The sequence below is a fragment of the Cebus imitator genome, unplaced genomic scaffold (genome assembly GCF_001604975.1).
Source record: "Cebus imitator isolate Cc_AM_T3 unplaced genomic scaffold, Cebus_imitator-1.0 Scaffold41, whole genome shotgun sequence".
NCBI classification, from domain to species: Eukaryota; Metazoa; Chordata; class Mammalia; order Primates; family Cebidae; genus Cebus; species Cebus imitator.
In genome coordinates this window covers 7,578,334-7,603,285 of record NW_016107356.1, presented here as the reverse complement: position 1 = coordinate 7,603,285, position 24,952 = coordinate 7,578,334, and the positions used below count along the sequence as shown (strand labels likewise).

At 45.9% G+C, this 24,952-nt stretch overlaps 1 long non-coding RNA gene across 1 annotated transcript; it reads right to left on the bottom strand.

Annotated features, from left to right (window-relative positions):
- Window positions 1-20,328: 20,328 nt before the first annotated feature.
- Window positions 20,329-24,735, bottom strand: LOC108302576. The gene is made up of 3 exons (XR_005199785.1): window positions 24,570-24,735; window positions 21,905-22,051; window positions 20,329-21,056 (listed from the first exon to the last, which is right to left on the bottom strand). It is a non-coding gene; the product is annotated as an uncharacterized LOC108302576 (long non-coding RNA).
- Window positions 24,736-24,952: the final 217 nt, after the last annotated feature.

Below are 24,952 nucleotides of genomic sequence, written 5' to 3'. Positions count from 1 at the left end.
TGGGACGTGCCACTACCCCGTCAGTCGCTGAGGCCCCAGGTGCCTGTTTGCTCCACCTGTCTCAAAGGGGCCTGTAGACCTGTGATTGGATGCATTTGCTAAGTCAGGAGATGAACGTCAAGCTGCCCAGCGGGCAAAATGCGAGTTGCCCTTGCTGAGTCCCCTCTAACACCCGGAGGCAGTAAGGCGGGGGCCTCCACCAGGCTGCACAGGAGCAGGAGGCCTCGGTGGGCCCCGCCAGATGCCCCTCTCTGTCTCTGCCTGGGACAGCCGCTGAAATCCTCATCCCCTAGGTCATTGGGTGGCTCATCTTAGAGCCTCGTCTGCATCCCAGCTAGGGGATGAGGCGCATCTTGGCTGAATGCTCCAGTCCTGTGTTACTCCATATGCAGCCTCCCCATACTTCAAGACTTCAAATCATCCTTTATTTTGTCATGATTTCGCAGGTCAGGGATCAGGAGGACAGGCGCAGAGGGTGCATCTCTGACCCAAGCGCCAACCACAGGGTGCCTCAGCCTCCTTGTCTTGCCCTGTCTCCATAGCCCCCAAGCTCCACAAGATGTGGGCTCTTCCCAGCCAGGAAGTCTCCAGCTTCCAAGGGGCTAGAAGCCTGAAGCAGTTCAGTTTATGTCTATCAACAAAAAGAGCTGAACTCTGTAAAATATCTGAAGGGGGCCGAGCCAGATGGTTCACACCTGTAATCCCAGCACTTTGGGAGGCTGAAGTGGTCAGGAGATCGAGACCATCCTAGTCAACATGGTGAAACCCCATCTCTACTACAGATACAAAAAATTAGCCAGGCGTGGTGGCACACGCCCATAATCCCAGCTACTCGGGAGACTAAGGCAGGAGAATTACTTGAACCTGGGAGGCAGTGGTTGCAGTGAGCCAAGCTCACGCCATTGCACTCCAGCCTGAGTGACAGGGTGAGACTCAATCTCAAAAAAAAAAAAAAAAAAAAAAAACAGAAGAAAAAACTGAAGAGATTTATTCTAAGCCAAATAGGAGTGATAAATGGGCCCATAATGCAGCCCCAGGAGATCCTGAGAGTGTGTGCCCAAGGTGGTTGGGCACAGCCTAGTTTTATACACTTTAAGGAGACATGAGACATCAATCAAATACATGTGGGATGGACATTGGTTTGGTCCAGCAAGGCGGGACAACTGGAAGTGGGGAGGGGACTTCTAGGTTATAGGTAGATTTAAATTTTTTCTGATTGGCAATTGGTTGAAGGAGTTAAGTTATTATCTAAAGACCTGGCATCAATAGAAAGGAGTGTCTGGGTTATGACAAGGAGTTTTGGAGACCAAAGTTTTCTCATGCAGTTGAAGCCACCACGCAGCAGGCTTCAGAGGGAAGAGACTGTAAGTGTTTCTCAGTAAACTGAAAGAGCCTGCTGTGTCAGTAATTCTGAAAGGGGGGAGGGGATAGCAAGGCATGTCCAGCCGCCATCCCACATCATGGTCTGAACCAGTACTTCGGGCTAGCCCTTCCAATGCCCTTGCTAAGGGAAGGGGTTCATTCAGATAGGAGGGCAGGGGGCGGGGTTAGAATTTTATTTTTGGCTGACCTGTCCACACCAGGAACGGAGTGACTTTCCACCACATCCTGATGCTCCATGCAGTCAGATTCCAGCATGCAGAGCCTCCACCATGGCAGGGTGGCAAGTACACAGAAGATCATAGGCGAGGCAACGGCTCTGTAGTTAGCTTTGGAAAAACCACCTGCCACATTAGGCTTCACTGCCATTTGTTTTCCACCTCTGTGGATGCTGGGCTGGGAAAGGGCCTGGTGAGAGGAGTTGACTCCCTCGGCCCAGTTTCCACACTGTCCCCTCTCTCTGCCACACCTGCCCGGGGCAACGCCCACCTGGCCCTCCTCTGCTTCCTTCTCCATATCCACATATCACTTCCCCGCCAAAAAGTAGCAACAAGGAAGACAGAACCACATCATATTCACGGCATTCCACTTAGCGGATCATAGAGGCTCCCTGATGGAAACACAATAGTCAGGATCGATATTCGTGTCATCCCTTAGTCTGCACCAGTGCTGAAGCCATGAGGAGCTGCCGCCATGAAACCCTCCGAGCCACAGCAACGATCTCACACCTATGAAACAAGCTCTGGCTAATGCACCCTAACAGGCCCTGGGAGTCAGAGGCCTGCAGTGGGAAATGCAGGCAGACAGCTACTTACTTAGCCAGCCGTCGGACACAGGGTGACCGAGAAAACTGGTGTCATACGGAATCCGAACAAACAGTCTCCAGGGGTTTATCCACGCCTTGAAATGCTGAAGGGAGGCTGCCAGGGCCAAAGATCCAGGAGAAACAAATTAGGTGGAAACCCACAGCCCCATTTGCTCCCTCACCTCCATTGCCAGCAGCTGAAGGTAAACCAAGACCTCGGGCTGAGCCTTCGCCCTCCACGGGCCACGCCAAATTAGACACTCATTCTCCAGCAACTCACACATCTGTGCACAGAGCAGTAAGCCCCTAGGTGGGAAATTCTTCCTCCAGGCATTGCAGTGCTGCAGAAGCCATAAAGCACGTAAACTGAACAGCACTAGTGCCTGAAAGGAAGGCAGCGCTGGCTGTGATCACTCACCAGAGCCTGGGCCCTTAGGGCTGCCAAGAACCGAGAAGTCTGTTCCGTGTGTACAAAGCAGGCAGGGTGCAATCCTGACAGAGCCCAAGAGGGGTGCAGAAATTGGTAACCAAGTCGAGAGGGGACAGACAGACAGACAGACAAAACTCAGTATGAGCATTTTTGCAGCCCAACACCAATTTCATGCATTTATGTGTTGTAGTTTATCTCTGATCTTTTTGAATTAAAAATATTTTTAAACAAATTATTGTTTTAACATTTAGAAAAGCGTTTGCAGGCTAGGCACAGTGGTTTGTTCTGATAATCCCAGCACATTACATGGCTGAGGCAGGAGGATCATTTGAAGCTAGGAGTTCAAGATCAGCCTGGGCAACATGGCAAGACCCCACGTCTACAAAAAATGTTTTAAATAGCCGGGCATGGTGGCTATCATGGGTGCGACTGGCTGGGGCCAGCATCACAGTTGGTAGATTTTACCAAGACAGTTGTAGGTTAAAAAAAAGGCTGATTTATTAGGTGAGGTAAAAAGATACATTGCAAGGGTGCAATGGACAGCACAGCAGAGAAAGGGCTGTGTGCAAAGAGGCAGGGGCTGGAGGGGGCTGTGTGCAGAATGAGGCTGTGCTGCTGGCACTACATACAGAGCAAGGTATTTGGGAACAGGATGTTGTGCTAGTGGGTTGTCTGTGATTATTGGTCTCTCAGAACAATGGCTTTTCCCACCCGAGGTCCCTTCCTCGTTGGTGTTTACTTATTAGGACTCCACAGGGGTCCATGCCTGCTCTCAGCTACTCAAGAGGCTGAAGTGGGAGGATCAATTGAGTCCAAGGGGGTCAAGGCTGCAGTGAGCCAGGATGGCACCACTGCACTCCAGCCTGGGTAAGAGTGAGAGAGCCCATCTCTAAAACCAAAAATAAAAACCTTACCCTCTCAGTAGCGACCACATTCAGACCATGGCTTTGGTTGGATTGTAGGCTCCTTAACTCGATAGGAAAGAAAGATTCAGAAAACAGAACAGAGCTGAAAAAAGAATCTGGGAAATCAAGAAAGAACTCCAGGGATGCCCTGGGTGCTGAAGGAGGGGAGAAAACAAATGTCCTCTAGCCTGGTCAGTGTCAGCAGGCTTGTCCCCTAAGATTAGGGGTCATCAGGGGTCCTCTGGGGAAGGAGCAGAGCTCACCAGGTCAGGACCAGGTCTCTTGGAGCCTGTCTCAGGGCGTAAAGGAAAGAGCTTCCAGCCATTATGGGTGACGACCTTACCACCACATGCTGAGCCCAGTGTGAATGCCTGTAGGGAGTTGAATAGGGTCCCCCAAATTTCACATCTACCTAGAAACTCAGGATGTAACTGTGAGAGATGGGAAAGTTCTTCTTCAAAGTTTATATCTTAGACTACATTATAAGGAGTTACAATCTCTTGCTGTATGGCCTTTATGTGATATTAGCATAAACATATATCCATGTGTGTATGTATATATATATATATATATATATATATATATATATATTCTCTAAATTAGCTACATCTTAAATCAGCTACCTTGACTCACTCCGGCATGTCTGAACAGGACTGGGCAAGCTCCAAACCCTGGTGCGTGCCATTCCTTATTGGGAAACCCTCCTGACCTTCTCCTGACCAACTTCCTCTTTTTCTTTGTCTTCTTCCTCATCTTCTTTCCCTTTATCTATTCAGCAAATTTCCAAGTTTTTAGCCAATCGGGCCAAGCATAGAATGTGAGATCCCGTTCCAGCCAATGGAAACTGGACATAGCAGTAGGGCGATTGCGTCAGGTTAGGAAAGCTATAAATGTCCCTGTCTCCTTTGTTCAGGTGTGCTGTCGTGGCAAGACTGCCGGCAAGTTGCACCCTGCCTGCAGGAAGTAAACTAGCCTTGCTGAGTGATCCATTGTCTTGGTGTGGATTTTTCCCAACATTATAAACCTGTCTCCAATGGACTTTATTTAAAAATAGGGTCTTTGCAAATGTAATTAGTTAAGGGTTGAGACAAGATCATAGAGACAGCCCTAAATCCAATGGCTGGTGTTGAGGACTAAACTCTGACTTTTATCTTGCCCAAATTCCTATCTAACGGGTCTGGGGAGTCATGCTCTGCAAATCACAAACCTCATCAGATGGATTTTATTTAACCCTATATACTGTGACTTACTTTCCAACCTGACTCAGGCATAACATTATGAGACAAGGAAGAAAAGCAAAATATTTTACCCCAAAACATTTTCCTTTGCCAAATTTTGAAATGGCCCTGCAGAGCTGTTCTTTGTGAGGGAAAATTTGCATCTGTAAAGAATCTCTATTCACATAGCTAGATCCTTTTCTTCCAGACCCCCCCAACCCTAAAGAGATTCACTAAGATCTGAACAGGAAACATTTATCATCTATTGTCTCTAAGGGCAGCCACTATAAGACTTCAAAAGAACTTTGGTCTCCAATCTTTTATCTTAAGCTGAACATTCCCTTTCTATCAATCACAGGTCTTTAGACAAACACAACCAATTGTCAACCAGAAAATGTTTAAATTCACCTATAGCCTGGAAGCTCCCTCACTTTGAGTTCATGTTCTGCCTTTCTAGACCAAACCAATGTATTTCTTAAATGTGTTTGATTGACATCATGCCCCTCTAAAATGTATACAACCAAGCTGTGCCCCGACCACCCTGGGCACATGCTCTCAGGACCTCCTGAGGGATGTGTCACAGGCCATAGTCACTCATATTTGGCTCAGAATAAATCTCTTCAAATATTTTACAGAGTTTGACTCTTTTCACCGACTGTGTCCTTATAAGAAGAGAAGACACAGGGAGAGACAGGGGAGGTCCTGTGAAGACGGACACAGAGGCTAGAGTGATGTGGTCACAAGCTGGGGAACCCTGGAGCCACCAGAAGCTGGCAGAGGTCAGGGACAGACTCTTCCCGCTGACAACTTGACTTTGGACTGCTGTCCTCCAGAACCATGAGATCATAACATTCTGTTGTTCTGAGTCTGTAATAAGTCATTACAGCAGCCCAGGGAACCCAATACAAAGCCCTAGGCCCAAAGCGTCAGATCAGGAAAGGGAAATAGAGAAACAAAGCCACAGGCTCTGGAGATGGGGTCGGCCGCGTGGTAGAGCCCTGAGCCTGCGATGCTTTCCTGGATCTCAGAGACTCACGGCTGTAACTCTCCGACCTGAACAGGAGCAATCCCATCTGCGTCCAGGCCACCCACAAAGGCAGCTCCGCCTGCTGGCGGCACAGTCACAGTTCACATTTGTAGTTTTCTTTTTCTCACCTTGGGGCCAACACCCACCCTGACTATGCCCCTGATCAGCAGGAAGAAGTTACAGCCGTCTTCACATTTTTTCCATCTTCATTAGCCAACCCCTTAAGATTAAGGTGTTATAAAACCCAAAGAGAAGGATTGAAATTGCCATTGCAAAATTATAACTGAGACAGTGAAAGGGACCTGACCTAACCGACTCCATCCTGCTTCTAACCTTCAAGCTGTCCTTGTTCATTCCTGGGCATAGGCTGAACTCACTTTGGGAGGAACTTAGTTTATAGTTTAAAACAAAGATGATAACAGCCCTTTCCCCGAACGAACCCCCTTCTTGCCTGGGGACTAGACTGCCTTTGTAGGACTAACAAATCAGCCCCAAGATTAGAAATTATGGTTTAGGAGTCACGCAGCTGGAGGCTATAAGATTCCGGCCCACCCCAAACTGCTCCTGGGGATAAATCACTATTGTAAAATCTAAGACCAGTGCTTGAGGTATTCTGCAGACCCTGCACTTGATGGGTCAGCTGGCACCATCTAGATCAATAAACTGGTTCATATGTTCTTCTGGCCCCTTACCTAGGAACTGACTCAGTGTGAAAAGACAGCTTTGACTCCCTATGATTTCAATTCTGACCTTACCAATCAGCACTCCCAGCTCACTGGCTTCCCCTCAACCACCATATTGTCCTTAAAAATTCTGACCCCTGAATGCTAGGGGAGACTGATTTGAGTATGTAACTCCTGTCTATTATATTTGAGTAATATAACTCCTGTCTCCCACAAAAATATATATTTTTTAATTATATATACATATATATATATACACACACACACATATATATACATATATATAATGTTTTCTTTTTTAAATAGAGATGGGGTCTTGCTATGTTTCCCAGGCTAGTCTTGAACTCCTGGGCTCAAATAATCCTCCCACCTCAGCCTCCCAAAGTGCTGGGATTACAGGCGTGAGCCACTATACCTGCCCACATTTGTAGTCTTTGATGCGACAGGCACTGTCCTTCGTGTCTCACAGTGAATAAATGAATTAATGAATTAATGGACATGCACTATTTCTTTTCAGTGTCATCAGAATCACAGGAGGTAGGAGCTATCATGACCTCATTGTATGGCCAGGAAAGGAAAGCTGGCACCATCTTTGGACTTCTGTCCTCCAGAACCATGAGATCATAACATTCTGTTGACACAGTGACTTGCTCAATGTCACAGGTTGGTTAGAGGCCATGCTAGGGCCAGCCCTAGGTTGTTGGGCTCCCAGGCAGGGAGTCTCCCACCACACTATCCAGGCTACTGTCGGCAAATCAGAAGGAGTCAGTGACGGAAGAGGGGACTAGAACCCACAGACACATTCAGAATGGCCACCAAGAGACAAGCACATCCCAGGTCCAGTCTCTTCCATGAATCCAGGAGAGCAGGGAGGGAAGGGATGAGGGATGGGGAGGGAATAAGAAATTCAGGAATTTGGCAGCATCCACCAAAAAGGATGTCGTGCATAACTTGGGACATAGCCCAAATGTAAAGCATTTCTAGAGCACTGGGCAGTCTTCACCATTAGGCAAATAAGAGACACTAAGCTTTGCATCCTTCCGAGGGAGGTGATGAGTGCCTAGAAGGGCCGGCCGTACTCAGCCTCTGTGGAAACAAGCCCAGAGCCCCCGAGTGGTACTGGTTCCTCCTGCATGCCTTTGTGTTTAGTTACACTTTTCCCTGCACATTTTAGAAAAAGAAATAATGCACAGCACTGAGACTTTGCCCTCCCTTCTGACTGCAACTCTGGAGGCCCGTCAGCCGGCATGAAGCCAGACCACAGGCTTAGGAGGGGCTCTCTGTGGGAGGCAACCACCCTCCTCAGCCACAGATTTTATGAGATCCCTGGAAGGAGAAGGTGAGATATGGGTCCTTCTGGAGTTGTTCATTCCTGGGGAGGAAGGAGGGTAGCAGACGGGCTCCATGGAGAGGGAGAATAAAAGAGCCCAGACCTTGTGACCTCAGGCTCACAGCCAAGGCAGGATCCCAGGATGGCTGGGCTGGCTCTCCCTGCTTAGGAGGCCCTGGGCAACAGAGGCTTCTAGATGTTCCCTGGGGGCAGTCAAGGAGCAGTGCTAAGATTCACCTGGGGCAGGATCACAAACACCCAGGGCAAACCAGGCTGGACCTTGGCAGGACCAGGGCTCACCAAGAGTAGGAGCAGGACTCACCCAGGAACCACACCAGGACTTATAAGGGCAGAACCAGGGCTCACCAGAGGGAAGAGCAGGGCTCACCAGAGTCAGGAGCAGGGCTCACCAGAATCAGGAGCAGGGCTCACCGGGGGAAGAGCAGGGCTCACCAGGGGGAAGAGCAGGGCTCACCAGAGTCAGGAGCAGGACTCACCAGGGGGAGGAACAGGGCTCACCAGAGTCAGGAGCAGGACCCACCAGGGGGAAGAGCAGGGCTCACCAGAGTCAGAAGCAGGACTCACCAGAGTCAGGAACAGGACTCACCAGGGGGAAGAGCAGGGCTCACCAGAGTCAGAAGCAGGACTCACCAGAGTCAGGAACAGGACTCACACAGGGGCAAAACCAGAGCTCTCCAGGGGCAAAACCAGGGCTCTCCAGGGACAGGATCAGGGCTCACCAGGGGTGGGACCAGGGTTGGACCAGGGCTCTCCTGGGGTGTGACCACAGCTCTCCCAGGATAGGATGACACCCTGTGTGTTGGTGTCTGCCCTGAGTTCACAGAGCTCACCTTAGGAAGCTGTCAGAGGGGAAATCTCTGAAGCAGGATGGCAGCACCATCTTCGCATGGGCCTGCTCTGGGGTTAGAAGGAGGTAGGTTCATGTCTGCCGGGCTCTGCCTCTCCTTTCTGGTTGTCTTTGAGCAAATCACTCAACCTGCCTGAGCCTCAACATCCTCAGCAGAAAATCTCCCAAACAGGACCCATCAGTGGGTGGTATTCAGAGGATGGATGAGAGGGCATTGTGAGTAAAAGCTCAGTGCCTGGACTATAGCAGCATTCAACAATTACAGTCAATAAATATCATCATCAATTACCTTTCATGTCACTATGCTGGAAAAAACCCAGTTGCCCTCTGGAATTTGCACCAACAGAACCAAAGCAGAGGCCCCTGGAGAAAGGACAGGAGAGTGACGCAGTGGCTACGGCCTCATCTCCAAGGCCTGCCTTCCACAACCCATCCTTCTACCCTTGTCGCCCAGTGGAGACCAAATCGAACCATCCTTAGAGGGGCCTCACCCACCTCCTGGTGCTGGGCCAGCATTAGGGGCCCACTGACTGCGGTACCACACAGCACAGAGGAGGAAGGCTGCCTGCCTACCTCCAAATTCACAGGCAGTTCCATTTTCTTCTGCCCCTGACACAGGTGGAAACACATCCCCAGTGGCTGCTGGGATGGGAAAAGGAGAAAGCAAGTCCCACGCCCTGGCCGCCCACCCTGCCCAGATGTCAATATCATCAGTCTATTGCTGTCCTGTCTGAAGTAAGCACGTTCCCCCATGTCTGGTGTCTTCAGCCCCTTTCTCATCCACCCTTCAGAGAAAGTAATTTGCAGGAAGTAAAAACAGGCTGGCCACATGGCCATAAAAGCTGCAACTTCCGGCACCTGGTGAATAGAGCAAAGCTGCCGCCACGGAGCCTCCACATGCCAAGCCCTGCGCTGTGAACCATGCGTCCACCAATCCGAGAGATTCCCGACGATGCCTGAAGAACTCGGTTTCCTAATCCCCGTTTTAGAAATGAGGAAACTGAGGCTCAGTTACCTGCCCCTGGTCCCACCACTCACAAGCCAGGGAGCCAAGATTCTATTCTAGGATCGATTGGGCTTCCATCCAAAGCTACCTGGGGCATCTGCAGGTGTGTGTCAGACCCCTCTGAGGTCTGAAACTAAGCTTTTATACATTCATTATCCACTAGCTAACAGAAAAAGAGATCAGAACTGGGGAGGATACATCTACAAGATAATGCTCCAGGCCAAGCCCTGTGTCCTCCAACTGAGGTGACAAACATCAGACGGCAGAGAGACATGGCTCAGGATACCTGTATGACTCTGGGCCCTGAATCTGGGGGACAAGGGAAGCAACTGAGGGGAGAAGTAGTAGCTTCCACTTTTCCTAATAAAAAAATAAGAAATAAACCAGCTTCTCTTGCCTTTTCTTATTTACAAGATCTCTCTTAATTTATGTAAATATACATTGAAATCAGTGCTGCCTGCATCACTGACTTCTATTTTTTATTCTTAGTTTGTTATTATTTGGGTAAATTTGAGGGGTCCAAGTGCAATTTTGTTACATGTTTATATTGAGTCGTGGAGAAGTCTGGGATGTTAGTGTATTCGTCTTCAGAATAACGTACATTGTACCCATTAGGCCATTTCTCCTCACCCTCCTCCCTCACACCCTCCACACTTCATAGTCTCCAGTGTGCAATACTCTACACTCTGTGTCCATGTGTACACATCCTTTAGTTCCCATTGATAAATGAGAACACGTGGTATTTGTCTGTTTCTAAATCTCCGTGGGTGTAACATAACCTAAAGCATCTTGGTAAACTTAGCGTTTTAGGTGTGAAAATTCTGAAAGTAAAGCAACCATCCAGTGAGATTAAACCATCAACTCTGATCCCACCCTAAGGTGTTACTTGGGGTCCTGAGCACCCGAGCACCTTCCCTTGTAGATGGCTGTTCCCCAGGGCATGGCTGAGTCCTAGCCCAGCATAGGTAACAGAGCTCCCTCTGCCTCATCCCCCCCCTTCTTCACCTTCTGCCCAAGAATCAGTTGTTTGGCAGTGAGGGTGGCACCGTGTAGGGAAGGGAGTCACACCCAGCCCTGAACCCCGAATTGGCTGGGCACAGGTGGCCGTGAGAGTCTCGGAGCCTCCCACAAGGATCACCTCGCCTGCCTTGCAGGTTGGGTGCGGATGATACATCACATGGGGAAAGACGCAGAGAGATGGTAGATAAATATACATAAGTAGATGATAGATAGCTGATAGAGAGAGATAGACAGAGATGATAGATATACATAAATAGATAACAGATAGATAGATAGATAGATAGATAGATGATAGATAGATAGATGCACAGAGATATAGGCTGGGCACAGTGGCTCACACGTGTAATCCCAGCACTTTGGGTGGCCAACGTGGGTGGATAACTTGAAGTCAGGAGTTCAAGACCAGCCTGGCCAACATGGCAAAACCCCATCTCAACTAAAACCACAAAAATTAGCCACATATGGTGGCACACACCTGTAGTCCCAGCTACTTGGAAGGCTGAGGCATGAGAATCACTTGAACCTGGGAGGTGGAGGTTGCAGTGTGCTGAGATCACACCACAGCAAGACTCTGTCTCAAAATAAATAAATAAATAAAATAGTTAGATATAGATATGTATTCCCCTTTCTTTCTCCTTTCCTTGCTCTCTTTCTCCTTCTTCTCTTTCCTTCTGTCTCTCTCCATATCTCTCACTCCTTCTTCCTCTGTTTATATGTGTGTGTGTGTGTATGTGTGTATATACACATATATATATCACTCTCACTCTCTCCCTCCTTCTCTCCTGTCTCTTTTCTCTTTCTTCCTCCCTCCCCTCTCTTCCTCTCTTTTCTCTCTCCTTCCCTTCCTCTCTCTCTTTTTCTCTCTCCCTCTCATTCACAGAGGCTTTAACTCCTGCATGAACCATGTCTTCTGACAGCTAACGGAGTTTGATTAAAATGAGCATTTTTTGCAGACTCAAGCCAACTGACCAAACCCAGATGACTTCTGTTTAGGGAAGGTTTCAGGATAGCAACTCAAGCAAACACAACCCAGGAGAGACACAGGTCCACACAGCCTTCAGCATGGGAACTTCTCTCCAGCATCCTCTTAGCCACAGCCCCTTCCTCCTAGGGGTGGCAGGCACAGGGGCTGGTGCCCCAGGAATGGGGGTGCCACCTTGTGAGGAGACTTGCCAGGCCAGGAATGCTTTGAGGGTGGGACAATGAGACGTTTCAGAATGTGAAAGCCCACCAAAGGGGCCAGCTAAGGTTCAAGATCTCCAGAATATAGTCACAGGTCTGGAAGCTGACGTGGGAGACAGGAAGGCCTGGAGAACCCGCAGGCAGCAGGAAACACGCTGGTCAGCTTTCCTTCCTCGGACGATAAAATAAATGTGGAAATGCATAATGCAGCTATATATTTATCCAGATGAAGAAGTTGGTCAATAATACCAAAAAAACTTGCCACCTTTATTTGTTAGGAGGCTCCATGTTGCTATATTTCAGGGAAGAATTTCTAAGACCCTCTGTAAACTGGGAGAAAAAAGAAAAGGTTTTGCTTCCAGGAGATCAAGGACTTCCTGCTCTGAAATCACAGAAGAATGTCCTCAGCGTTGGGTGGACAGATCTGGTTTTTTGTAATGTCTACAAAATTCCACAACCCAAATTCAACTTCACAACCCCCTCTATGCATCTTCCCTCTGTGGGGAAAGTGTGTATGAACACAACTAAGAAATAAGATTGTGGCAACAGCAGCGGGCTCTAAAGAGAGGAAGCTGGGTGCCGGGAGACCAATCCTCATCCCACTGAGCCTGACGGCCAGCGACGACTGCTTACAAGGACAAGCATGGGAAAGCTAGCCTACTCTAATTAGGTAACCTGGGCAAAATTAATTGTGTTTTTTTACAGTTCTCCACATAATTATATCGAAATTTCAGTTTGCTTTCCTAGAGACCGCATCCTCTTTTACAGATGTCTTTGTACCTAAAGTCATTACTTAGGAGTCACAGAGCATCCTTCATTCAAAACCCTGCTTTGATTGCCGGCTCTGAGCCACATGTCCCAGTGATGAGGTTAGGGACCTAAGGACACCAGCGCGGGACATCCCCCATGGAAATTTAGGAAGCAATCAGCACCCTGGGAAGCTCAGCACAGAGGAAAGAGGAGATTCGGATTTGGTTTATAAGGAGGTGTATCCACTTCAAATGGTCCCTAAACACATAGTTGTCCTCTCCCCAAAGCCAATGAGAAAGCTGATTTTGCCAAATGCCACCCTTCTAAGCTAAGGTGGCCATTGATATTTTCATGCCAAAATGGAGATTGAAGCCTTTGTCTTAGCAATTCAGTTCAATCCAATTCAATACATAACTGTGGCAGCCATTGCTTCTGGGTGCATTAACTTAAGTAGTGAACAAAATAGCAAAAATGTTTTTCTTCTAGAGTTACAGACTGTTCTGGGAGACAACAGACTAAACAGGTAAAACATAGGGTATATTTTGATAGTACTCAGTTTCAAGGAGAAAAATAAAGCAGGCTGTGATAGCAAAGTAAGGGTAAGTGGTGAAAATTTTAGATCACTTGGCTGTGGAAGCTCTCAATGAGAGGATACCATTTAGATAAAACCTGAAAGAGCAAATCAAGCGAATATCTGGGGGAGGAGCATCCAGGCAGAGGCGACAGCAGAGGAAATGTGTTATGTTAAAGACTGGCCAAGACATCTGGAAATTCAGGAGCACAAGGGGGATACCAGGACAGAGTATAAAGCTAAGTAATTAAAATCTGTGGCATTGGTGCAGGAATAATGAACAATTCACTGAGCTCTACATTTATAATTTGCACATTTTTATGAATGTAATATCTAGCTCCATTTTAAACTTTTTACTTAAAAAAAAAAAAAAAAAAAACCAAGATACAGAAGGGAGAAGATATTTGCAAAGCATATAAACTGAAAATGGGGATTCCTATCTGGAATATATAAGGAAACCCTGAGAATCAATAAGGAAAACAAATCCGACTAAAAAATAAAAGAGGCCAGGCACGGTGGCTCATGCCTGTAATCTCAGTGCTTTGGGAGGCCCACAGTGGGAGGATCCCTTGAGCTCCGGAGTTCAGGAGCAGCGTGGGCAGCATGGCAAACCCTGTCTCTATAGAAAACTAGCCAGCCATGGTGACATGCACCTGTAGTCCCAGCTACTTGCGAGGCTGAGGAGGCAGGATTGCTTGAACCCAAGAGGCAGAGGTTACAGTGAGCCGTGATCCTGCCACTGCACTCCAGCCTGAATGACAGAGCAAGACCCTGTTTCAAAAATAAAACTAAAACGCAAAGGATATAAACAGAACATTCACAAGAGAAAAAAAATACAAGGCCAAGAAACATAAAAAGATGTTCATTATAGCATCTAAATAAGAAACTACAAATCAAAACAGTATGAGATGTCATTTCATAACCATCAAATGGAAAATATTGAGAAGACAAACAATTCTTTTTTTTTTTTTTTTTTTTTTTTTTGACAGAATCTCCCTCTGTTGCCCAGGCTGGAGTGCAGTGGTGTGATCTCACTGCAACCCACCTCCTGAGTTCAAGCAATTCTCCTGCCTCAGCCTCCTGAGTAGCTGGGATTACAGGCGCATGCCACCATACCCAGCTGATTTTTGTATTTTTAGTAGAGACAGGGTTTCACAATGTTGGCCAGGTTGGTCTCGAACTCCTGACCTCAGATGAACCGCCCACCTCTGCCTCCCAAAGTGCTGGGATTACAAGCATGAGCCACCTCGCCCAGCCAAGACTAACAATCTTAACATAGATGCAAATGTAGAGCACAATGACTTCCTATACCTGGAGATTTGAAGGGTAATTTTGGTACACCACCTCTGGAAGAAAACATTTGCTCTTTGATCCAGCAGCTCCACATGTAAAAAAATAATAGAGAGACTTTCACAGAAGTTCCATAGGGAAAATGGCACAAGAAAATTCATTGCATTATTTGTTTGTAATAGAAAAAATACAGCATGTTATCAATAAAAAATTTTTTGAAAACATGCAAGGCCGGGCGCGGTGGCTCACGCCTGTAATCCCAGCACTTTGGGAGGCCGAGGCGGGTGGATCACGAGGTCAAGAGATCGAGACCATCCTGGTCGACATGGTGAAACCCCGTCTCTACTAAAAATACAAAAAATTAGCTGGGCATGGTGGCGCGTGCCTGTAATCCCAGCTACTCAGGAGGCTGAGGCAGGAGAATTGCCTGAACCCGGGAGGCGGAGGTTGCGGTGGGCCGAGATAGCGCCATTGCACTCCAGCCTGGGTAACAAGAGCGAAACTCCGTCTCAAAAAAAAAAAAAAAAAAAAAAAAAAAAAAAAGAAAACATGGAAAAAGATGGATTCACACATGGGATGTTAGTGGAATTTTTGAATGCCATTCAAGGTAGACACAAAATTGAAGCTGATGGTTACCTCTGGGTGAAAGACAGGGAAGAGAAAGGGTCGTAGAAGGGTGTTCTGGGAGCTTTGTTGGTATGTGCATTGTTTTGTTTTTTTGTTTGTTTGTTTTGTTTTTGACATGGAGTTTCACAGAGGCACAATCTCGGCTCACTGCAACCTCCGCCTCCCAGGCTCAAGCGAGTCTCCTGCCTCAGCCTACTGAGTGGCTAGGACTACAGGCGCCCACCACCACACTTGGCTAATTTTTGTATTTTCAGTAGAGACGGGGTTTCACCATATTGACCAGGCTGGTCTCGAACACGTGACCTTGTGCTCCACCGGCCTCGACCTCCCAAAGTGCTGGGATTACAGGCGTGAGCCACCACACCTCGCCTGTTTTACTTCTTAACGAAATAGAAAGCAAGTGTGACAAAATGTTAGCACTCAAGAGCGCTGGGTGGGGAATGTGTTGTGTTATAAACGTTTCTGTGTATCTGAAATATTTTATATTTTAGGGAAGCCATTCAAAGGTATGCCTCTTAATCTCACGACTTTCTTTGTCTCTCCAAGGAGAGTGACTCTCACCAGCCCCATTCCCATTGCCAGGGGACGTTACATGCTGCACCTGTCATTCTCACCCTTGTACTGTACGTGCCCAGGCCTTTGGAAATGGAGAGAATGGGGTGAGCTGACACAGTTCTCCAGGCTTTGCCCAGAAGAAGACATTATGAAATGTCTTCTCATCTCTTTTTGAAATAGGCTACCTCCCACTGACCACTAGGTGGGACACCAGCTTGCCAGTTGCCCAATAAATGCAATGCCTATAGAATTCTTCAAACAGCCTCTGTGTCTGGAGAGGGTCCCATGCTCAGAGGCTGTCCGTGGACCAGCCGGCTGATGTATTTCCTGAGTCTGGAAGCAGCACCTCTTTGAACTCCTGCTGAGGACGCCAATTTGGGAGTGCAGTGAGTCATGTGCTTCAAATTTACATAAATGTAAACAGAGATTCAATGAACTGGAATTTTCTTTGGTTCATAATTGGTTTTTTTTCTGGCTAACTATGGGTTGGGAGAAGGAAGAGAAGAAATGGAAAATAGCATTTATTTGGGGTCTGTTATGGGCCAGAAAGCAAATTACAGCTTTATCTCATGTAACCCTCATGACTATCCTTTGAGAAGGGCATCATTTCCCCGTTACAAATGAGGAAGCAAGGGCTCAGACATGTCAGATGCCTTGCCCAACGTCCAAGAGCAAGCAGCAGACAAAGGTTTGAACTATCTCTTTCTGCCAATGAAGTCTGGTTTCCACCATGCTCCCTGTCCAGAAAACCTTTGGTGTAAAACTCAGAGAAAGACAGAGAAAAAAATATTTAGTGTAATTTAAACACTTTTAGATACAGCCATAATATAAACAGATAAGAAAACAGATAAAAGGCCAATCACTTCCTGGTCTTGTTCGTGCCTGTGCCAAAATAACAAAAATAAAATAAAATAAAAATCACTCTACCTTATTCTTCCTTATTCTTTACACAAAACATGTTTTTAAAGAAGTAGATCTACGAAGCTATTCTTACATATCAAGAGTGAAACAAGGGTCCTGGTGTAGTCGTTCTAGTAGGGTTTGGTCGACTAGAAAGAGATCCTGAGTCTCATGAGCTGTGTGTGTGTGTGTGTGTGAGAGAGAGAGAGAGAGAGAGAGAGAGACAGAATTCATTTGCTGGGGCTGTCATAACAAAGTATCACAGACTGGGTGGCATAAACAACAGACATTTATTTTCTCACAGTTCTGGAGGCCGAAAGTCCAAGACCAAGGTGCCTGTAGTGTGGGTTTCATTCTGAAGCCCCCTCTTGGCTTGCAGATGGCATCTTCTCCTGTGTCTACATGGGGTCTTTCTTTTATGCTGTTTGTGTCCTAATCTCCTCTCCTTACAAGGATGCCGGTCAGTTTAAATTAGATTCCATCCCTGTGACCTCATTTAACCTCAGTCACCCCTTTAAGGGCCCTATCTCCCAATCCAGTCACATTCTGAGGTGCTGGGGGTTAGGACTTCAGCAGATGACCTTTCGTGGACACAATTCAGCCCTTGACAGAGAAAATTCAAGGTGTCGAGGAACCAGATCAGGGTTTTAGGGGTCTTTGCAAAGAGTCATATCTTGGCAAACAGCCATAGATGTTGAATGACCTTGTCTAGCCACCAAACTGGGAGAGAATCATCCTTTTCAGAAATACCTCAGTTGACTGGCACCAGAGGTGGATAATCAGTAAACTATTTTTATTCTATAGTCTTTGAACATAATTATGATAAGGATTATTGGGAGATTATAGGGAATACTAATTTAATCTCCTCAAATTTCCCCATAAAAACAGGCTGAATAACTAGCATATCAAAATCAAAGACTTTGTATCTCTACAACAAAATCAATGACCAGGAATCCCAAAGAATCTCACAGTAAGAGTGTGCGGCACAAACCACGAACAGCTGCAGGGGCCGCGTGGCATGAGGATCTGTGTAGGGGAAACAACTGGGACGTCGGGGAAGTCACTGGGGATCCCAGCAGTCCAGAGGACAGGAAAACACAGCACTGCTGACCTGTGTTCACTGAAAGCATAGAGTTCCAATCCAAGAGTGGCAGGCTGAGGAATGGCCCTACCGGTTCAGTTCCTGGGTGGGTGCAAGGAGAGCACGATACTATTCTGACCACAGTGAAGCGGTCTATAAGTCTTCAAAGCTAGCAAACAAAATGTTCAGATTAGAGAAATGAGTCCGACAAAAATAAGGAATGGGATCAGGATGTCAGATCTCAGAAAATAAAAGGAAGTATTTTTGAAATCATTTTGCAAAAACAACAGAAGAGGGAGTGTAGACCCATGAAGTTTGGGTCTACATTCCAAACTTGACCTATACCTCATTCTATGAACAAAAAAAAACTCATTTCACTTCTTTATTATTGCTTAAAAAGGCAATAAAATGGATGCTAGCCAAATCTAATATAAAGTTATTATGAGAGAAAGCAGAATAATAACACAATATTGGCCCTACAATTAAAATACAACAGAGAGGTATACATGCAATGAAGATGAAAATGTAACCTAATATTTGAAATGAGGTAAAAAGAATTAAGAAAATGATAGATGTCATTAAAGTATCTCAAAGTATCATTTAAGGCATAATTAGAAATATTGAGAAATACAAGATTTGAAAGACAGATGAAGATGACAGAACACAAAACAGAATTTGAAGTACAAAGGAAATTTTTCAAAAAAAAAAAACTAAATTAGAAGGGACATGAGCGCCAATAAACAAAACAAATAATGCCTTAAAAGAAATATAAAATGTAAAAATGAAAAAAAAAAAAGATTTTACAAAATTTAAAAGATATTAAGTTTTTCAACTTCTGGTTAGGATGTGAAAGATCACAAACCACCACTTCAGCAGAGCAAGGATAAAGCACTGGTGAGCTATTAAACTGTCTTTTTCTTTAAAACCTACAGATTCAAAGTCCAAATAAACTACATTCCAGAGATGGATGAGCCCATGTCAGGTGAGCAAACCAGTGGTCCATTCCTGTGGTAAGTTTCAAGCATGGGGTCGTACATGAACAGAAAATCAAGTTTTCTACAGGCAAAGAAAATTTGAGAGAATAAGGAGAAACGAACCGGAAATTTAACAGCTGGTATTAGACTTGAACCTGGAAGAATCCCAAATACAGCACTGGACATCTCTGTCTGTCTTCCAACTCTCTCCCATAGCAATTTATTGAATAAACGGTGTCCAAGAAGTCAGGAGATGACACAGAAAAGCAGAGGGAAATGTTGTGGTGTCATATCATGGTGCTTAGATTTCACAGCCCTGCTGGAGAGAGGGTGATCTCACAGTCAAGATATTTGAAACCAGAGGTGAACTAAATTAATTGGAGTGGCAACCTCAACTCTAATTCAATTCAATAATTATTAGATTGAAGAGATAAGATCCTAATCCAAGATACCTGCCACTCAAAAGGGCAAGCACTTCCTAGAAAAATTAGCATTTCTTTCAGTCTCCATTGCTATGCTACACATAGACTGCAGCATTCAATAAAAAAAACTACAAACCAGTCAGGCACAGTGGCTCACACCTGTAATCCCAGCACTTTGGGAGGCCAAGACAGGCAGGTCACAACGTCAAGAGATTAAGACCATCTGGCCAACATGATAAACCCCGTCTCTACTAAAAATACAAAAATTAGCTGGGCGTGGTGGTACATGCCTGTAGTCCCAGCCACTCAGGAGGCTGAGGCAGGAGAATCGGTTGAATCCGAGAGGAGGAGGTTGCAGTGAGCCGATATCAAGTCAGCTATTACAAATATCACATGTATGGTCAGCCCTCCTATCCACATTCCTGCATTGCGATTTTCAATCCACGATTGGTTGAATCCGCAGATACTGAGAGTCAGCTATTGGACTTCAAGCATCTACAGATTTTGGTATCCCCAGGGGTTCTGGAACCCATTCCCTACAGATACCAAAGGACAACTGTATGTTCAAAGAATTAAAGAAAGCCAGATCTAAAGAAATAAAGGAAAGTACGAGACCTATGTCTCACCAAATACAGGATATGAATAAAGAGAAGGAAATTAAGAAATTATTAAAATATATCAGCAACAAAACTGTCTAAATGAGACCAGGCAAGGTGGCTCATGCCTGTAATCCCAGCACTTTGGGAGGCTGCGTCAGGCAGATCACTTGAGCCCAAGAGTTCAAGACCAGTCTGGGCAATATAGGGAAACCCTGTCTCTACAAAAAATACAAAAATAAGCCCAGTGTGGTGGTGTGTGCCTGTAATCCTGGTTACTAAGGAGGCTGAGGTGGGAGGACTGCTTGAGGCCAGAGGTCAAGTCTGTAGGGAGTTATGATCGTGCCACTGCACTCCAGCCTGGGTGACAGAACAAGACCCAATCTCCAAAAAAAAAAAAGTCTGCATGCTTTCATCCAGTAAACTCACTCCTGGGAGATTAAGCAAATGATTCAAGAGAAGAAGCCGGGCACGGTGGCTCACACCTATAATCGTAGCACTTTGGGAGGCTGAGGCGGGCAGATTGCCTGAGCTCAGGAGCTCGAGATGAGCCTGGGCAACACAGTGAAACCCCGTCTCTATTAAAATACAAAAAATTAGCTAGGCGTGATGGCATGCACCTGCAGTGTCAGCTACTTGGGAGGGTGAGGCAGGAGAATCACTTGAACCCAGGAGGCAGAAGTTGCAGTGAGCCAAGATCACGCCACTGCACTCTAGCCTGGCTGACAGAGACTTCATCTCCAAAAAAAAAAAAAAGAGAAGAGAAAAGTTATATGAATGCAAATGTTCATTGCCATAGAGTTGTGTTTGTCAAACTTCATTTTACCAAGGGCATAGGGAAGGATCATGAGGAAAAAATCAGCAAATCAGCATAGGGAGTTGGGTTTTCAGGAAAGGTTCCTGAGAAGAGAGAGTTTTGAATGGAATCTTAAAGGAAGTAGCAAATCTGGTTTAGCAGAAGAAAGACACCAGCCAAAATCCCAGGAAGAAGATGGGTCCTCGCAAATGAAACCTGAAGGGCACCAGTCACCTGAATCCACGGGATCCTCGGGCGATACAGTTAGGGGCCCAGAGCAAAGCTGGTGGTAAAGTGAGAAGGGTGGTCAAGAAACTCACCTGAAATTCGGTATAAACACAACTGAGCTCTTCTCAGTAAACACTGGAAAACCTCAAAATACTATAAAGGTGATGTTGGCATCTTACAGAAACTGTTTTAAAATACTTGTGAATGTGCAAAATATCTGAGATTTGCTCTTCCAGATCAGAAAAGTTATTCTGCAACTCCTGGCAGGTACTGTCAAACAGACGCCCACGGAGTCTCTAACACAGAACCAGCTGGGATCGGCAAGGGCAGGACCTCTCTGTCTGGCGAACACTTCCACACCTATTAAGGATCCTGTATCAGATCATTCAGGAGCTGTCAGTGTGTTTGCAACTCTGACAGAAAAGATTTGAGAGTAATTTCAACAGGAAGAACGAGAAGTAATTCCTCTACATGTGAAAAGTCCTCAGACAGGAAAACTCTTCAGGCAAAAATATTTGAGAACATGACAATAACGACAATGTCGACAACAGTCTCAGGGCATAAATTGATCAAAGGACATTTACAGGGTCTCTCTTAAGTGACGGGCAAGTTATTTAGGCACACGTAATCTCAGTGGCAGTCATGGGAAATTGTAAGCACCCGCTTGCCTGTTTGGCAAACCTTTATGGAGACCTGTGTCACATCAGGCACAGCTTTGGTCCCAAAGCTGTGTGATCCGTGCCTTCATGGAGCCCACAAAATCACGGTCTCTGTACCCTGCATGTGCTAGAGACAGAAAAGCAGCACAGCTCCAAAATCCCTCATCTGAAACCACTGGGGTGTTTTGTGATTTATTAAGCACTGGATTTCAAAAAGCTAATACAGTGCGCAGGCCTCATACCTCATAGCAGCCCCAGTGATGTCTACAAGTAGCACCCTGTAGTCAAACACATTTGCATTTCCAAAGCAAAACACAAATATCACACTTAGCAGGATAAAGACTATAAACAGCCCCAGTTCAGATCAAGTTTTTGCTACCAGGTGAGTTTGCTGCAAAGTTATGAACCTTTTCTGTTTTCAGAGCCTTTTGGATTTTAAGATTGCAGATACGGGATGGTGGATTATGGGAAAAACTCCATTTCCAGAGAAGTTTGAAACTGCTGGAAAGAGAGAATGCATGAAAGGTACCAAACAGAGTTTGGATCACAGGATTTCCAATGTTCAGATGCTCAGCCCCAGACTGCATGTGATATTTACATACCCAGGTGTGACCCATAAAGGGAAAGAAATATCTGTGATTTATGGTCATGGAGACCTCTCAGAAGTGAGGATCACAAGAACAGAACCGGAACAAGCAGGGCAGGGTGGCTGCTCCCTGAGAGATGTAATTTGGAGAGAAGGTCAGGATCTGTTCAGGAACGAGACAGGGCAGACAGAGTGAGCAGATAGTTAGTCCTGCGAGAAAATTCAAGCAGTGCTGGAAGCAAGTTTTTATGCAGTTGTGCCATAGAGTTTGCAATGTCAAGGCTTTCCTGACTCAAGTCTTTTAGCTAGTCGTTTTAGCTAGTCCTCAATTTGGTCCGGTGTCTGAGCCCTGCCTCTGGAGTCGACTCCCCCCTTCTATCTCAAAAGAATTTCAACCATCTGGCATTGGTTTTATTTCTATTTTTTTTTTTTAATTGAGATGGAATCTCAGTCTGTCACCCAAGCTGGAGTGCAGTGGTGTGATCTCAGCTCACTGCAACCTTCACCTCCTGCATTCAAGCAGTTCTCCTGCCTCAGCCTCCCCAGTAGCTGGGATTACAGAACGATGGGATTCCATCATCCCCTGAGTGCAGTGCTGCCTTTGAAATATCCCATGTTAAAGGGATGGATGGACTAAGTAAGACTGAGGAATTCCTGTGTTCATTAGCAGTGCTTTTCAGCCTGTGAAATATCACCTGGAAATAAAATCTATACCTGAGTTTAAAAAAAAAACTGGAATAGGTAACACCTTAGATGTTAGCTAGGTAGGAGGAAAACTAAACAGAGGGTTTCATAAAGTCTAATGATTCTCCTTGCAAACAAGTAAGTGAGGCCTGGGAGCACAGCCAAGACAATTCTCCTGGGGGACACAGTCCAGACCACGAGCTAAGGTCTTCAGGGGTGCAGAGCCCTGGAGAGATTGCAGTGTCCAACCATAGGTACTTCAAATAAAAATAATAATAAATACATGTCAGGAAAATCCAACAAAATTCAGATTTTTTTCTAATGACAACTCTGAATTTTATTTTGAATATCAAATTAATTCTGATATTTTAAAATACTTTTTGTATTTTAATCACCATATTGTCATTGTAAATGTTTGTGGGATACCATCTCATGTTTTAATATAAATCCATGTTGCATGGTACTTAGTGCGTCTAATACCTCATGCATTTATCATTTCTTTGTGATGAGAATATTAAAAACTTCTAGCTATTTTGTAATATGCAATATTTTTCTGTTAACCATAGCCACCCTATTGTGCAGTAAATCCCCAGAATATTTTCCTCCTAACTCCTGACCAACTTCGCCCTACCCTCCCTTCCTCTTCCCCTCCGCAGCCCTTGGTAACCATCTCTCTACTCTCTGCTTCTATGATTGCAACTTTTTTTTTAACGCCGAGCGAGGTCATGCAGTGCCTGTCTTCTGTGTCTGGCTTATTTCACTGAACATGGTGATTCATTCCTGTTGTCCCAAATGGCAGGATTTCATTCTTTTTATGGCTGCGTAGTACTCCATCATGTATATTTACCAAATATTCTTTAACCAACTCTGAAAATTGCCTTCTCATGCCTTAGTGGTCTTGTCTTGCTGGTACCCTAAGCATCTGTATCAGTCCATTCTCACGCTGCTATGAAGAAATACCTGGCAGCTGAGGCATGAGAACTGCTTGAACCCAGGAGGCGGAGGTTGCAGTGAGCCAAGGTTATGCCACTGCACTCCAGCCTGGGAGCCAGAGTGAGACTCCGTATCAAAAAAAAAAGAAATTCCTAAGACTGGGTAATTTATAAAGAAAAAATGTTTAAGGCCAGGTGCGGTGGCTCATGCCTGTAATCCCAGCACCCTGGGAGGCCAAAGGTGGGTGGATCACCTGAGGTCAGGAGTTAGAGACCAGCCTGGCCAACATAGTGAAACCCCATCTCTACTTTAAAAAAAAATACAAAAATTAGCTGGCATGGTGGTGTATGCCTGTAATCCCAGCTACTTGGGAGGCTGAGGCAGGAGAATCTCTTGAACCCAGAAGGTGGAGGTTGCAGTGAGCCAAGACCTGCCACCACTCCAGCCTGGGCTATAGAGTGAGACTCTGTCTAAGAAAAAAAAAAAAAAGCAAGAAAACAGATTTAATTGGCTCACAGTTCCACAGACTGTATAGGAAGCATGGTTCTGGCTTCTGCTCAGCTTCTAGGGAGGCCTCAGGAAGCTTGTAATTGTGGCAGAGGGCAGAGGGGAAGCAGGTGCATCACATGGCCAGAGCAGGAGCAAGAAAGAGTAGGGGGAGGTGCCACAGAGTTTTAAACAACCAGATCACGTGAGAACTCACTAGTGACACAGCACTAAGGGGGGATGGTGCTAAACCATGAGAATCTGCCCCCATGATCCAAACACCTCCCTCCAGGCCCACCTCCAGCATTGGGGATGATATTTCAATATGAGATTTGGATGAGGACACAGATTCAAACCATATCAGCACACCAGGAGGTAGTCCAGGCTGACCCAACACGAGCCTCCCTTCATCCTTCCTTCTGGGTCTCACCACACCCTCAAGGCCCTGCTGGGAGCAGGAGGTGTGAGAGTCGGTTCTAAAGTATCTTCTTCTCCTTCTTAAACCTCAAAAGCACTCTTTTTGCCCTTCCCCCACCACTAAACTTGTGACAAAATCTCTTCAACAAGTTCAGACTCACACAAGGCTGGAGGAAGGGTGGTCTTCAACCAGTTTCCTGAAGCAAGCACATGTGACGAGTACTGCTATCTGCTCAGAGGGCGCACGGGAGGAGATAGAAAAAAGAGAACAAAACAGTCATAAACTAGCCTGCCTCATTAGTATCATAGGAAACTACAAGCCATTAACAGTGTCTGAACAGCAAAAAAGAAAATGATAAAAAAGAATGCTGTCATTGGCCAGGGGCAGTGACTCACACCTGTAATCCAGCACTTTGGGAAGCTGAGGTGGGTGAATCGTCTGAGCTCAGAAGTTCAAGACCAACCTGGGTAACATGGTGAAACCCTGTCTCTACTAAGTAAAGTACAAAAATTAGCTGGCCGTGATGGCATGCATCTATAATCC